Source organism: Heloderma suspectum, chromosome 3 (genome assembly GCF_057233095.1).
Source record: "Heloderma suspectum isolate Gila_16-S chromosome 3, 16-S_ref, whole genome shotgun sequence".
NCBI lineage: Eukaryota > Metazoa > Chordata > Lepidosauria > Squamata > Helodermatidae > Heloderma > Heloderma suspectum.
This window is the reverse complement of record NC_139460.1, coordinates 38,414,660-38,429,032: the sequence shown is the minus strand read 5'-3', so window position 1 is coordinate 38,429,032 and position 14,373 is coordinate 38,414,660. Positions and strand designations below refer to the sequence as shown.

The 14,373-nt window shown below is 45.7% G+C and overlaps 2 non-coding genes across 2 annotated transcripts; both read left to right on the top strand.

Annotated features, from left to right (window-relative positions):
* Positions 1–10,596: 10,596 nt before the first annotated feature.
* TRNAN-GUU (transfer RNA asparagine (anticodon GUU)) lies at positions 10,597–10,670 on the top strand. The gene has a single exon. It is a non-coding gene; the product is annotated as a tRNA-Asn (tRNA).
* Positions 10,671–11,205: 535 nt separating this feature from the next.
* On the top strand, positions 11,206–11,278 carry TRNAV-AAC (transfer RNA valine (anticodon AAC)). Its single transcript has one exon. It is a non-coding gene; the product is annotated as a tRNA-Val (tRNA).
* The last annotated feature ends 3,095 nt before the right edge of the window (positions 11,279–14,373 follow it).

Below are 14,373 nucleotides of genomic sequence, written 5' to 3'. Positions count from 1 at the left end.
CAGATTAGGTGTGTTACTCTGCATGCGGTGGATACAGTTAGTGAGCAAGAGGCAGCCTGTGGCAAACCGGTTTTGTGGGATCGGTTCCAGCTTCTTCCTCCTGATGAAGTGGACAAGGTGCTTTCATCGGTACGGCCGACCACCTGCTTACTTGATCCTTGCCCATCTTGGCTCATTATGAGCTGCAGAGAGAGATTGGGTGAGGGGATCAAGGCGGTGGTGAACGCCTCCCTTGAGGAGGGAGTGATGCCATCAGCCCTCAAGGAGGCAGTGATAAGACCGCTCTTAAAGAAGCCCTCCTTAGATCCTCAAGTTTTGAACAACTTTCGCCCAGTCTCAAATCTGCCATTTTTGGGCAAGGTGATTGAGCGGGTGGTGGTGGTGCAGTTGAAGGCACACTTGGAAGAAACTGATTATCCAGACCCATTTCAGTCGGGCTTCAGGCCTGGGCATGGGACAGAAACGGCCTTGGTCGCCTTGGTAGATGATATGAGGAGGGCTTTGGATAGGGGTGAATGCTCCTTCCTTGTTCTCCTCGACCTCTCAGCGGCTTTCGATACCGTTGACCACGGTATCCTCCTGGACCGCCTGGAGGGGTTGGGCATTGGGGACACCGTATTGCGGTGGTTCCGGTCCTTCCTCTCCGGCAGGTACCAGAGGGTAGCACTTGGAGAAGAGGTTTCAGACCCGTGGCCACTTACTTGTGGGGTGCCACAGGGTTCCATCCTTTCCCCGATGCTATTTAACATCTATGTGAAGCCGCTGGGGGCTATCATCAGGAGGTTTGGGGTGCAGTGTCATCAATATGCGGATGACACGCAGCTCTACCTCTCGTTCAAATCTTCACCAAGGTTGGCCATAGAATCCCTGTCCAAATGTCTGGAGATGGAGAGTGGCTGGATGGGGAGGAATAGGCTGAAGCTGAACCCTGACAAGACTGAGGTACTTTTGGTGGGAGACAAGAGGAGGCTGGGGGATGTTGACCTGGTGTTGAATGGGGTACGGCTACCCTTGAAAGACCAGGTCTGCAGCCTGGGGGTCATTTTGGACTCCCAGCTGTCCATGGAGGCTCAGGTGTCAGCTGTGAGCTGGACAACGCTGTACTAACTCCATCTGATACGGCGGCTGCGCCCCTTCCTTCCCGACCATCTGCTCCCATCGGTAGTACATGCCCTGGTCTCCTCTCATTTAGACTACTGTAATGCGCTCTACGTGGGGTTACCCTTGAAGACGGTTCGGAAACTGCAGCTGGTACAGAATGCGGCGGCTCACTTGATTAAAGGCAGCCGCCGGCGAGATCACATCACTCCAGTGCTGAAGGAGTTGCACTGGCTACCAGTTGTTTTCCAGGCCAAATTCAAGGTGTTGGTTTTGACCTTTAAAACCCTATATGGTTCCGGCCCAGCCTATCTTCAGGAGCGCCTCCAGCAGCACCAGACAGGCCGCTTAACAAGATCAGCCTCGGATGGCCTTCTCTCTGTCCCATCAGCCAGGACAGCTAGACTGGTGGGGACGAGGGAGAGGGCCTTTTCTGTGGTGGCCCCCACTCTGTGGAACTCCCTCCCTAGGGAACTCCATCATGCCCCCTCTTTAATGAGCTTCCGTCATGCATTAAAAACGTTGTTGTTCAGGCAGGCATTTGGGGTGGGTTAGGGTATTTTAGAAAATGTTTTTATTGTAGAATTTTATTGTTTTAAACTGTTTTTATTGTATGTTGTACATCGCCCAGAGTGGCTGGGTGACCAGCCAGATGGGCGATTAATAAATTTAATAATAAATAATAAATTAATAATAAATAAGTTAACAGCATAATCCTATGCTTTAACTCAAGAGTAAAGGCCAGAGGGCTCCTAACACTACCCAATCAAAAGATATTGTCCAACTCTTCCATCTTTTCTTCCTTAATGGATTTTTGTGGAAACAAAAAAGATGGAAGAAGTGGTGGAAAAACACGGGAGTGTTACAAATGAAGGTGATGTTGCCTGAAACCTCCCCCCTTGTCTGGATCCCCTCTATATGTCTATGAATGAGGCAGGGCGATTGCATGCTAAAAGCCTCATCTGGAAACACCTTAATGCCCACTGTGTTCAGTGGAGTCCCAGGTGCATTGCAGCCTAAACTTGTGAAATCCTCTGCTAAAATTTGTATAGGTATCCTTCCATCCTCAGGACAAAAGCCTGCAGGGGTTTTTCCATTATGCCTACTATATCTATGTTCTCCTTTGAGAATTGAGAGTTCTCAATTGTTAAGCCCCAACTCTCCCATCTTGGCTCAAAGGCTTCTAACATTAGCTTCAAAACACCTAAACATGGTGACCCTCTCCAGATGTCTCTGCTATGGTCCTTAGGACTCTTTGACTGGCTATGATATTTCCCTATATGCCAAAGGGCAGCATCATGTGGCTTGAAGGCTGCATGCAGCCTTTTTGGCCTTTTTTGTGGCTCCCATTGTGACCCACCTCCCATCAAATTTGCCATTGCAGCAATGGTGGCAGCTGAAAGAAGTGTGATTTTTCCTTAAAAGCATGGTGTGCAGGGAGCCCACACCTTGTTGGGAACCAGAATCACCCTCCTGGAAACCTGCCGGGAGCACAATTTTGCTTCAAAACAAGGAGCATGTACCCTATATGCCTTGTTTTAAAGCAAAATCACCACCTTTTTTGTCACTGCTCCACCACTCAGTTTCAGCAGCAAAGTCAGGGGTGTGGTGATGGTGGGCAGGGGTGCTCCAGGTAGGTGGCAGTGCAGCTTACTCCTGCTGTATGCTCACAGGGCTCTTTGTATGTTAAATGTTGCTTTTCATGTTCTGTATGAAAGCACTCTTAAACTGCTCCAGTTGAAGGCACTTAAAAATAATCCTTTTTATCAGAGTGTTGTAGAATGAAATCAGCTTCTCTTATTCTGTGAACATTACACATTACAAAGTAGGAACCCAGGATATGAAGTTATTTCAGACCCATGATGGTGCAATCAGCAGACTGGGTAAAAAGAAATAAGTGAAATATTCCCTACCCAGAGTACATGCCATTTATCACTTTCAAACTGGTAAATGTTAGTCACAGCCTTAAGAAATGGCTGAAGATTCTTCTGATAAGAAAACAAGTAAAACTGCAACTGTGTTTTCTTGTATTTAGTAGATGCCAAGAGATCCAAGACAAACGGTCACCTACAGAGTAGAACAAGGATCCCTTTGCATACTTCATTTGCGCTGCTTCTTGTGGTTTTGAAAGGGAAGTTGCTCTCAGATCTATGTGCATAAGAGCTATGTAACATGTGGTTCAACATCAAGGACAATAGGAAGCTATCTTATATTGAGTCAGACCATTGGACCGTCTAGCTAGCCCAGTATTGTGTACGCTGACTGGCAGCAGCTCTCTAGGTTTTTATACAGGAGTCTTTCTTACCCCTACAATGGCGGGAGATGCCAGGGTTGAACCTGAGACCCTTTGCATGAAAAACGTGTGCTCTACCACTGAGCTACTGCTCTTCATACAGGTCAGATGCAGACATGCACGTCAGTTATAAGAGAGACAAGAATTCCACACATCATTCTGCAGACATGTGTACTAATGAAGTTGTTCTCTATATATCCCATTGTCCTATTATTTGCATGGGCAAATATAAAGAGCAGAACAGGATTCTTCAGTGTAGGAGTGTTCTTTGCTACACAGTGCCTACAGTATGCGATATCTTGCTTCTTCCCAGATCCATTTCCCTCTAGATAGCTCTGAATGGCCCTAATTTATCGAGCTTTCCTACATGAGGCTGTTAATCGCTGTATCTACTTTTGGTTTTGTCACAGAATTGAGATCCGAGCACAACACAAAGAGCTTTTCTTTTCCTGCTTTTCCCCTACGCAACCTCTAGATGGCACTATGCTATAGTGAAATAGCACAAATATACATGTTGTTCTTTTGCTTTCAAAAATAATACCCCCATTTCCCTTACTCTAAAAAAATCTAAGAAAGTGCTCTTAAAAAACAGAAGCAGAACTGGAGGATCACGATGCCATCTAAAGAACCAGTAAACAACCGTGAGTAAGGAATCAAAAGCACACAATAAATGTCTTGCGTAGAAAAGCTCATAGTAAGGGATGCATTTCCAGCTTATTCTTACAACTGTGTCAAGGGGCAGCATCCAACTGTGTCATTCCACGAGTGCAAATGATGTTGTGCTATCAAAACTACGTTCCTAACTATGCACAAGAGGAGAATCCAACTAAAATTATGTTTGTGCAAGCACAGTTGCACAACCGGTTGTGTAAGCGTAATGCACAACTGCTTCTGCAACAAAAAGATCTGGCGGAGCTGTGCTAGTGCTATTTGAGCTTCCAGAATGACACCATTGCATACTGCCCAATGAATGGTGTTGATCACAGGAAGAAGCCAACCCTGCTTTGACTCTTCCCACCATACCTGTGTGTGATAAGTCAGCCATGCTCTCCTTTCACTATGTGCAGGGCCGGCCTTAGGGGTGGGTGAGCTGGGTGGTTGCCCAGGGCGCCAAACTGAGGGGGGTGCCAAATTGAGCTGAGGGGGGCGCCAAACTGAGCTCAGTGGCTCACACACGCACACATACTGTCTGCAGTGGACTATGATGGCAAAAAGCAAGAACCTGTAACCTTTTTTTTCAAGGTTCTACAGGTTGTTAGGGTAGTAACTACAAAAATGAGCTTCCAGCTTTAAAGTATATTTCTTTTTCAATTTCTGCTTTGATGTCATTTGCTATACAGAAGCCATACTACTTGGTAACACTGAAAAGCTGCAGGGCTGCCCGGGGGGCGGGGGACAACTGGGGCAATTTGCCCCAGGCCCCCTTGAAGCAAGGCCCCCCTGCCTCAGCTCCTGTGTGTGGCATTGGCCCCTGCCCTGACCCTGCCACATTGCTCACCAGAATTCTTGGTATTTTACTCAAAGTTTTCATATAAGGAGGAAATGGTATATTACAGTGTAAGATGACTCTGAATCTCAACATGTAATTATGACATAATAGAACCTCTCCCCGGTCACGATGAAGTAAATATTTTACATAGTGTGTGAAACAGAATCGATGCTAATTTGAGGCTTAAGCTGGCTGTAAAAGCTGTTGGGAGGCTGGAAGGGAAGAGCCTGCATATTAGGTATTCCCACAGCCCAACTGTAAGGGAAACCCATCATGGTAAGGTAAAATCTTTATGTCTGGGCAGCAGTAGAGATATGATTGGTCAGGCAGGCTTATCATACAAAGTATCATAGAATCATAGGGTTGGAAGGGGCCTACAAGACCATCCAGGAGAAAAGGAAGGCTTTCAGGAAATATTCTGTGGCAGAGTAGGCGGCCTGTTCTCGTCACAGGAAGAATTTCAGGCATGCCGGGGAAAAGGTTCAAAGGGTGAGTGAGTGAGTGAGTGGACACCACCTAAGATTTCCAGGCAAGGTGGCACTGGAGAGTAATTTTCTGTGGCAGTTACCAGAGGAAAAGGCGTAGGAGTGGTATGAGGCCAGGCCTTAAGGGAGGAAGCCTTCCTGAATGAGTAGTGGAGGAGGCCAGCAGCAGGCCACAACCAGAAGACCTGTGAGACAGCCCTTTTTCAGGAAGCAGAAAAAAGCGCTGCCAGAAGATGTTTGGAATTTGGAGGAGGTACTCAGGAGAACCACAACCCGTTCCCTATCCCCTTATCCCCATGTAAGAAAAAATGAAGCACAACTCTCCTTCTGCTTGATCCCAGGGCAAGAAGGAGGTGCAAGCGAGAATTCTCAGATGTAATCCATGCATGCAATATTTCTCGCATGTGGTAGCCAGCTTTGTACACGCACCAACAGGGCCCCCAACATCACACCGGCACCAGTCCCAATAAACCCTGGCTCTGCAAACCTGATTGGGGGGGGCGGGGACCAAAGGCACTCGTTGCCCAGCACACTATTTATTCTAGGGACAGTCCTGACTATGTGCTATGAGCGGCTTTTGCAACTCAACTGCTAGAACACATTTTGAGTGGTGTTCAGTGATGTTCCCAATGAACATCAACCCAATAAGTGTTCAGCGACTGATATGCCTGATTGGCTCATTGTCAACTGGGAATCAAAATAAATAATGCTTTTTCATGAAGCTTCAGTTATGAGAATAGGCCCTCCCTTAGCATGAACTCTTGAATAAGACTTGGGAGTGTGTTTTCTTTATTTGTACCACCCAACATCCCGCTCTACTCATCTTTCCTCTTGTCTTCTCTTACTCTCCCTTCTGGTGCACTTCTGACACTTTCCTTCCGCATCAGTGGTGCAGCTAGAGCCCAAAGTCCAAGGCCCTGCAGCCAAGGGACCCCCTCCCCTCCCCAAATGTTCATTCAGAGAGCCACAGGTGATGAGGGTACCAGGGTGACAGGCACAAACTCCCTTTTATTCCTGTAGTCATGATGGTGCTATGAGGTAAGTGAGCTTAAATTGCAAAACTGTACATGCTCAGAGTATTAGTTTTTTAAATCAGGGCTGGCATACAGTTTTGTTGTTTTTGTTCTAATACACTGGGAATGTAGAAGCAGTTTTAAAGCATGGATTGGCAGTTGGATGGACAAGGGGAGAAGAGAAATGTGAAATAATACACATGGCCATCTAAAGCTCCTTCCCATAAAACCATTAAGTCCAGGGTCTAAAATGGCCTGACCACACCACTGTTCCCCACTTACTCCTATGGATGTCTTGAAGACTTTGCTCCCAGAAACTGCTCAACCATTCTCATGACTCTCTAAGGTAGGGGTGCACAACCTTGCAGCCCCAAAGGATGCATGTGATGCTGGCTGGGGTGTGTGTGTGTGTGCGCACACCCCAAAACTTGCACAGACACCTTCATACAGACATGCGCACAAACACACACATCCCAGTTATTTGATACACTTCGCTCTTTCTTTCCTGCCAGCAGCGGTGGAGAAAGTGTGATCTGCATGAGGATCTCTGGGGGAGGGAGTGGAGATACAGGGGTCAGGGTATCTGTGGGGGCTGCATAAAGGCCCCCAACAGATTTGCCATGAGACAATATGGCCTTTGGCCAGTGGTATCTGGTGGCTTCGATGTCAGTGGGGTAGTGAATCTCTTTAGAATCAGAACTCTAAAGGAGATATCCAAGGTGCTGAGCCCAATCCCCAAAATAGGTTCAGCAATTTCAATAGCTCCTTTAAAGTTCTGACTGAAACCCACAGCAGATTCACCACCCCACTGACATTGGAGCTACCAGCCTCCACTGCCCTTGGCAGAACAAACTTTGCTTACCCCTGTTATGCATCATCGCTGTGACTCTCTGGCAACAGATAATAGACACTACCTAGCCGAGTGAGTGGCAACCATTTTCTTGCACCATGTCTGGTTCAGCCAGGGGACCTAGGGCTGCTTCCCAGGAATAACATCAAGCCAAGGGGAAGATCAACTTGGCCCATCCATTGGCCTGAGAAGGAGAGGTTGCAGGGGCCTGCCAGAAAAAAAAATTTTTGGCTCCAGCTGACAGTTGCCTTGGGACTACAGAAGTAAGGGAAAAGAATGCTGTGGACCCATCTGTCAGCCAAGTAGCCACCAATTGCTATTGAAACAAAACCACCAGCAAGGGAGGTTCAGCCCAGCCCAAAGTGCACTCAGATGCTCGCTTATAGCTTAGCACCTTATTCGACCCTTGAAAAAACCCAGTCTCCCTGCTCTTCCTTTCTCCTCCCCTCCTCTCCGGCATCTTGTCTGTTTACTTTGCAAGCCTGATGGTAGGGTCTGTCTCTCTCTTTTTGATTGATGCAAACCACTTTGGGAGACTATAATTGTCTGAAAGGTGGGGTGAGTGGGATGCAGGAAATAAATAAATAAATCCCAGTCTGTTCTTATTTATTTATTTATTTATTTATTGCATTTATATCCCGCCTTTTTTCCTCTTGCAAGGAACCCAAGGCAGCTTACATTATCCTCCGCCTCTCCATTTTATCCTCACAACAACAACCCTGTGAGGTAAGTTGGGCTGAGAGCGTGTGACTGGCCCAAAGTCACCCAGTGAGCTTCCATGACTGAGTGGGGACTAGAACCCAGATCTCCCGGCTTGCAGTCCAACACTCTTGCCACTACACCACACTTGCTCTCTATCTTAGATAATATTATTAATATTAATATTAATATTAATAATGATGTTAATATTAATATCAATATTAATTTAATATTGGGATATGGGGAATCACTGCACATTATTGCCCACCCCCAAAAGCTGCCTATCTGGAAGCGCTAACAAACAGCTCACACTTTATGCAGCAAAAACATACAGTGTGAACAAGTGTCCTTAAACACCCATGTCCGTGTGCTTGGGCTCCCCAATGCATGTGCATTGGCGTTTAAAGATGCATGATGCACTGCTGTTCACACTTTGCATTTTTGCTGCATTAAACACTAGTGAAACCCTGGTGTACCTGTAACAAATATGATTGCCATGAGAAATGTGGAACACCCTTTACCTTAAGAACATAAGAGCCATGCTGGATCAGACCAAGGGTCCATCTAGTCCAGCATTCTGTTTACACAGTGGCCAACCAGCTGCCTATGGGAAAGCCACAAGTAGGACATGGGACTTCTGGGACTCTCAGTGTGTTTCCAGAATTGGACTGGATTGTTTTCTTCAGTGTGTTATCAGAGCAATGCTATGCATGTTTTCTCGGATGTCCCACTGTGGTCAGTGGGACTTACTCTCCAGGACCTGCACAGAGGATTTCACCCTAAGGAACAGGTGGAGTTCTGCTAGTCTCCCTGAATGAGTGTGAGCACTGAAGAAAGAGGTAGCAAGTTATTCCTGATTAATTAATGCGGAGGTGTGATCTTGTCAGTGCACTGTTAGGGGGGGATAACTCATCCATCTATTCAGTGTAGGTACTTCAGAGCCTTGGAAAGGGGCAGGACAGAAATCTAACAAACTACGAGGATGTGAGAAAGAATGAAATTAGCTACCGTGTGGTAACAGGCACAGAAAAGTACTCTCCAGTGCCACCTTGCCTGGAAACCTCAGGTGCCGTCCACTCACTCCTTCACTCACTCCTTGAACTCTTTCCCTGTGGGACCCAGAGTTCTTCCTGTGAGCAGAACAGGCTGCCTTCTCTGCCACAGAACCCCTCCTGAAAGCCTTCCCTGTTCCTTCTCTCCTTACAACCAACTCTGCAACCGGGGCTACTTGGTCTGCCTAACCAATCTGATCTCTATTGCTGCCTGGGCAAAAAGAAAGATTTCACTTTGCTGTGATGGGTTTAGACTCCCTTCCAGTCGGGCTGCAGGCCTAGCTAATAAGCAGGCTCTTCCCTTCCAGCCTCCCAAGGATTCAGTTCACAGCCAGCTTAAGCCTCAAATTAGCATCTATTCTGTTTCATGCACAAGTATGTAAAGTATTTACTTCATCATGGCCAAGGAGAAGTCCCATGATGTCACAATTCTGTGTTGACATTCAGAGTCATCTTACACTATAATATACCATTTCCTCTTTATATGAAAGCTTTAAATAAAATACCAAGAATTCTGGTGAGGAATGTGGTAAGGTCAGGGCAGGGACAGCTTGCTTTGCGGGGACCAGGGACAAATTGCCCCTGTTCCTCCACCCCCACCACCACCACCACCACCCCGCCACCCCCTGCAAATCTGGGCAGCCCTGCAGCTTTGCAGCGTTCCCAAGTTGTACAGCTTGTGCAGGACTGCGACACATAGCAGTGTGACAGAATATCCATTATTTTTTACCGTTAAAAATAATACAAGTTATAAATAAAAATGATATCCAGCTGTCCTCTTACAGCGTATGGCTTTATTTTAGTACTATTTATATAGTGCTTGCAGTGTTTACAGTATTTGAAGTGCTAATTGCTCAATAACATTGCCTCAAAGTAAAGCTGTGTTCCACTGATTTTTACCTAGTGCAAAGTCATCAAAGTGGAAATGGAAAAAGAAGCATGCTTTAAAGCTAACTGAAGAAAGGTCATTTTTGTAGTTAGTGCCCAACCTGTAGAAACGTTAAAAAAAAGGGGGGGGGGATACAGACCCTTGCTTTTTGCCACCCTAACACACTGCAGACAGTACATTAAAAAAAACACAGTCACTGAGCCCAGCTTGCCCGCCCGGGTGACTGCCCAGCTCGCCCACCCCTAAGGCGGGCCCTAGCGACATAACACCATTAAATCCAGCGGCTAAGGACACGATCCTATGCAAGTCTAGACAGAAAGAAGTCCTACAACGCCCAGCATTCCTGCTTGGAGTTGTAGGACTTTTTGTTCTGTCTAAAGACGCGCAGGATTGTGTCCTAAAACTACCTAACTGCTCCAATGACTGAAATAAGCACTCAAAATCCACCCTTTTAATTTATCCTTTTTCTTCCCGTTACTTTGGGGTGGGCGATCGTGGAGGAAGGATGAATTAAGCAGCCGTTTTGTACAAGTTCTCTCGTTTAGTTCTCTCTCCCAAGTTACTGACCCTATTTGTTACTTTCAAGAGCCTTCCTTTAGGTATTGTTCTAGTCTTCTCTCCCACCATCAGGAAGGGGATTTCTTTCCAGTCCACGCTCTGCGAAGTTGCATTAGATTACGGGGTTGAAACCATTAGTACTTTCCTGGCACACAGCGGTAACCAGCGGAGTCTCTGTGGCGCAATCGGTTAGCGCGTTCGGCTGTTAACCGAAAGGTTGGTGGTTCGAGCCCACCCAGGGACGGGCTGGTTTTTTTGTCGTCTTCCGCCCTTGCGATAAAAAAGTTTGTCGGATAGTCTGAACAGATATACCTTACTCTGCGATTCAATTATACGCAGCGCCTCGTGTTGGAGAAAGAAAGGGCCTACCTTTTAATTAAGGGAATTAATGAAATCTGGAATTTTGTCAGGACTTGGCCGACGTTAAGCCAGGAGTGTGCAGAGTTATGACCATTCCATGTTTTGCTCTATATGTCTTTTGCAATTTACGGAAGTGTGCCCAGAATGGGGATACTAGAAATTTTGCACATCGCAAATGAGAAATCAGTACTATGCATCAACAAATTTACAGATGAATAAACAGATTCGCAAAATTAGTATTATGCAAAAATGGACAGCGTTATCCTCTTATAATGGAATGCATTGTTTTTTCCCCAGCATGTAGCTACAAGCTTCAAAGTGCGTGCTTAATTTAACAGATTTTGATCTCCTGTTTTAGGACGTAGATATGTCTCTAATCTGCTATAAGAATCATGTGGGGAGCCTTTGTTCGCAGATGGGTTTCCGTAGTGTAGTGGTTATCACGTTCGCCTAACACGCGAAAGGTCCCCGGTTCGAAACCGGGCGGAAACAGTTTTTTAAAAAACAAGGCAGTTCGGAAAACGTCCACATCGCAAAACCAGCTAGGGTCAATGTCCTTTTATAGCAAATAGCTTCCCTTCCCATCTACTTATGATCATGCCCTGTATCTGTAAATCTGTCTTATTTTCATATCCCTTGCACAGAACAGGAGGGTTATGAGAACTGTATTTGCTTCTGAAGTTTTAATTGCACAAAGTGCCAACAGTATTCACACTCTGAATACGCATAACAAGCTCATAATATTTTAGGCGTAACTGCTCTGAAAATCTGTACATTTTGCAACCTCAGATTAGCAGAGGGCCAAGATGGGACTTTTTCTTCTGCTTGGGAAAGCAACCCCCAAAATGTAAGGAAGTAAAGTGTTTTCAGAGTGATCACATAAGCTGAAAGTCACACACTAGGGAAACCCTGAAAAAACATCCTTACAATTATGTAGCATCAGCTACTGAAAAGTTATGGTGATAGTCTTTGTACTGATTTGCGATCATTCATTTCCCAATTATTTTTATACACCTTAACAATGGGAGTTAGTTGAGCTGAGCTCTGGAAACATGATCGCCACTTTTGCTAAACCCTTTTTGAATTTTATAGTGATAGAAAGGTATGGTTTCGACATACTCAGAAGACTTAGAAAAAAAGCTTTAAAAGGGGCCAGTAAGGGGAGACATGACAGCGCTGTACTTATCCATGGAGTGGAGAAAGTGGATAGGGAGACATTTTTCTCCCTCTGTCATAAGACTAGAACCTGGGGTCATTCCGTGGAACTGATTGGTGACAGATTCAGGACAGATAAAAGGAAGGACTTATTCACCAAGCACATAGGTAAACTATGGAATTCACTTCCACAAGATGTATTGATGGGCTTTAAAAGGGGATTGGACAAATCCATTGAGGATAAGGCTATCAGTGGCTACTAGTCCTGATGGCTATATGCTACCTCCCCTATCAGAGGCACATGCATGTACACCAATTGCTGGAGAACATGGGCAGGAGGGTGCTGTTGCACTCGTGTCCTGCTTGTGGGCTTCCCGTTGGCCAACGTGTGAACAGAATGCTGGACTACATGGACCCTTGGTCTGATCCAGCATGACTCTCCTTATGTTCCTATGACTCCCTAGGGACACTGAAATAAATACGTTTTTAAAATCCGCAAAGCAAATGGTTGAATACAGACTGTGAGCTTCTAGAATTTACAGATTGCACTTAAGCCTACAAGAATAAGCAAACAAATAAGCAAACAGTCATTTGAAGGACTGCCATCATATAATCATGTCCATACATTAAGACCTGGAGTGCCCACCATTACAAATGGCTAGGTTGGCATGCACAAGAATAGGGCCTTCTTGGTGGTGGCTCCAAAAATGTAAAATGGTCTTCCTTTGACTTGAATCTTGCCTTTTTTTGTACAGCTGTTCAGGTGAGGCTTGAGGACCTTTATCTTCGGTGTTGTCTTTAACTGAGTTTGTGAATAGCTTATGCGTTTTATAGCAGCCTTTCAATGTATTTTAAACTTGTTAATGTGGCAATTCTATTATTTTGTTTCTTCCAATTGCGCATTTTTATGTCGCAAAGCGTAGCTCTAACAAGTGACTTAAAAAACCACTTCAAACAAACAAACAAACCAACCCTATTAGCTGAAGATGGGACTTCCAGGTTCACAATGTATATGCCAAAAAGAGAAAGCCATCTCTGTAGTACCTCTTGTTTTGGGCAGAGCAGACATGCTGCTTCCCAGTGACAGCTACATTAAACTCCTGGATTTCTCCATTGTTTTCTACTGGCAGTTCTAGCAAAAGGGTTTAAAAGAAGCAGAAGTCAATCTTCAGAGTCTACCAATTAAATCTATGGTTTTAAAATTTTATTTACTAGCAAAAGGATCTGGCTTCGCACAAATTGGAACAGCCGTTAGTTTGATATAGTGAACCCCTCAAGCAAACTCACCAGCTGTCAAGAGATTGCCACATTGCCACACCTGCTCTGAGTGCAAGCATGTGGCTCCTGCCATGGTGCTTTGGGGATAAAATGGAGAGGAGGAGGAGGATCATGTATGCCGCCTTGGGTTCCTTGGAGGAAAGGCAGGATATAAATAAAACAAATTCAACCATATGGATACATTTATATCAATTAAACAATGAATGCATTTTAAAAACAAAGACCTCCTGAGGTGCACACTCCTAGGGTCCCCTTAGTATGTGTACCAAGTTTCAGATGTCTAGGTTTCATGGTCTTCAAGCTATGCTGCTAACAGGAGGACAAACAGACATATATCATCTTTTATGAGCAAAGGGCTGGATGTGCCTGCTTCTGTCTGATCTCGGAAGCTAAGCAGGGTCAGCCCTGGTTAGAACTTGCATGGGCGACTGACTGGGAATCAGTCTTCCTGCATTGAGCAGGGGGTTGGACTGGATGGTCTTGTAGGCCCCTTCCAACCCTATGATTCTATTTATAATCAGTATTTATATCGTACTTTTAATGTAGGATTGGATCCAGCTTCTTTTCTGCTAGCAGGTGCATTCTCTGAGTGGAGTTTGCTCAGAATGCTCCTGCCAGCAAAAAGGGGGCAGACAGGTGATCTTTGCGGATTCCCTCTCCCTCTGCAGCCCTCAGCTATCTCCTCCACTGTTCTGGAGAGTGCCCCAACCCTCCAGAGTAGTTTTTCAGAAGGGATACGGGACTGCAAGGGGAGGGGGGAATTGGGAAATACCACTCCCATCTCACCAGCAGAAATGCTCCCCTGGATAGGAAGCCTTCTGCAGATGGAAGGGGTCCTTCCATCCATGGACAGAAGACCCTGGCTTCAAGCCAAAATATCCAAGGCGATGTATAATCACAATCAAATGACACAAAGTACGAATAAAAACAAGAATAATAACATCAAGGAGAGGAGTTTAGATATGTCCAAATAGTAGCTAGAGTGTACAAGCATATGAGCACTGCCTCTTTCGTCAGGTTTTGAACGCTTATATGAATGGATGTGTGTGGATATGCAGGGATCGTGAGACAGTCAGTGTGGGATAGCTCCGCCCACCACTGGTGCATTGGCCCTGCCAGGTTAGCCATAAGGCACGTGGTCCTTGGGCTGGAAA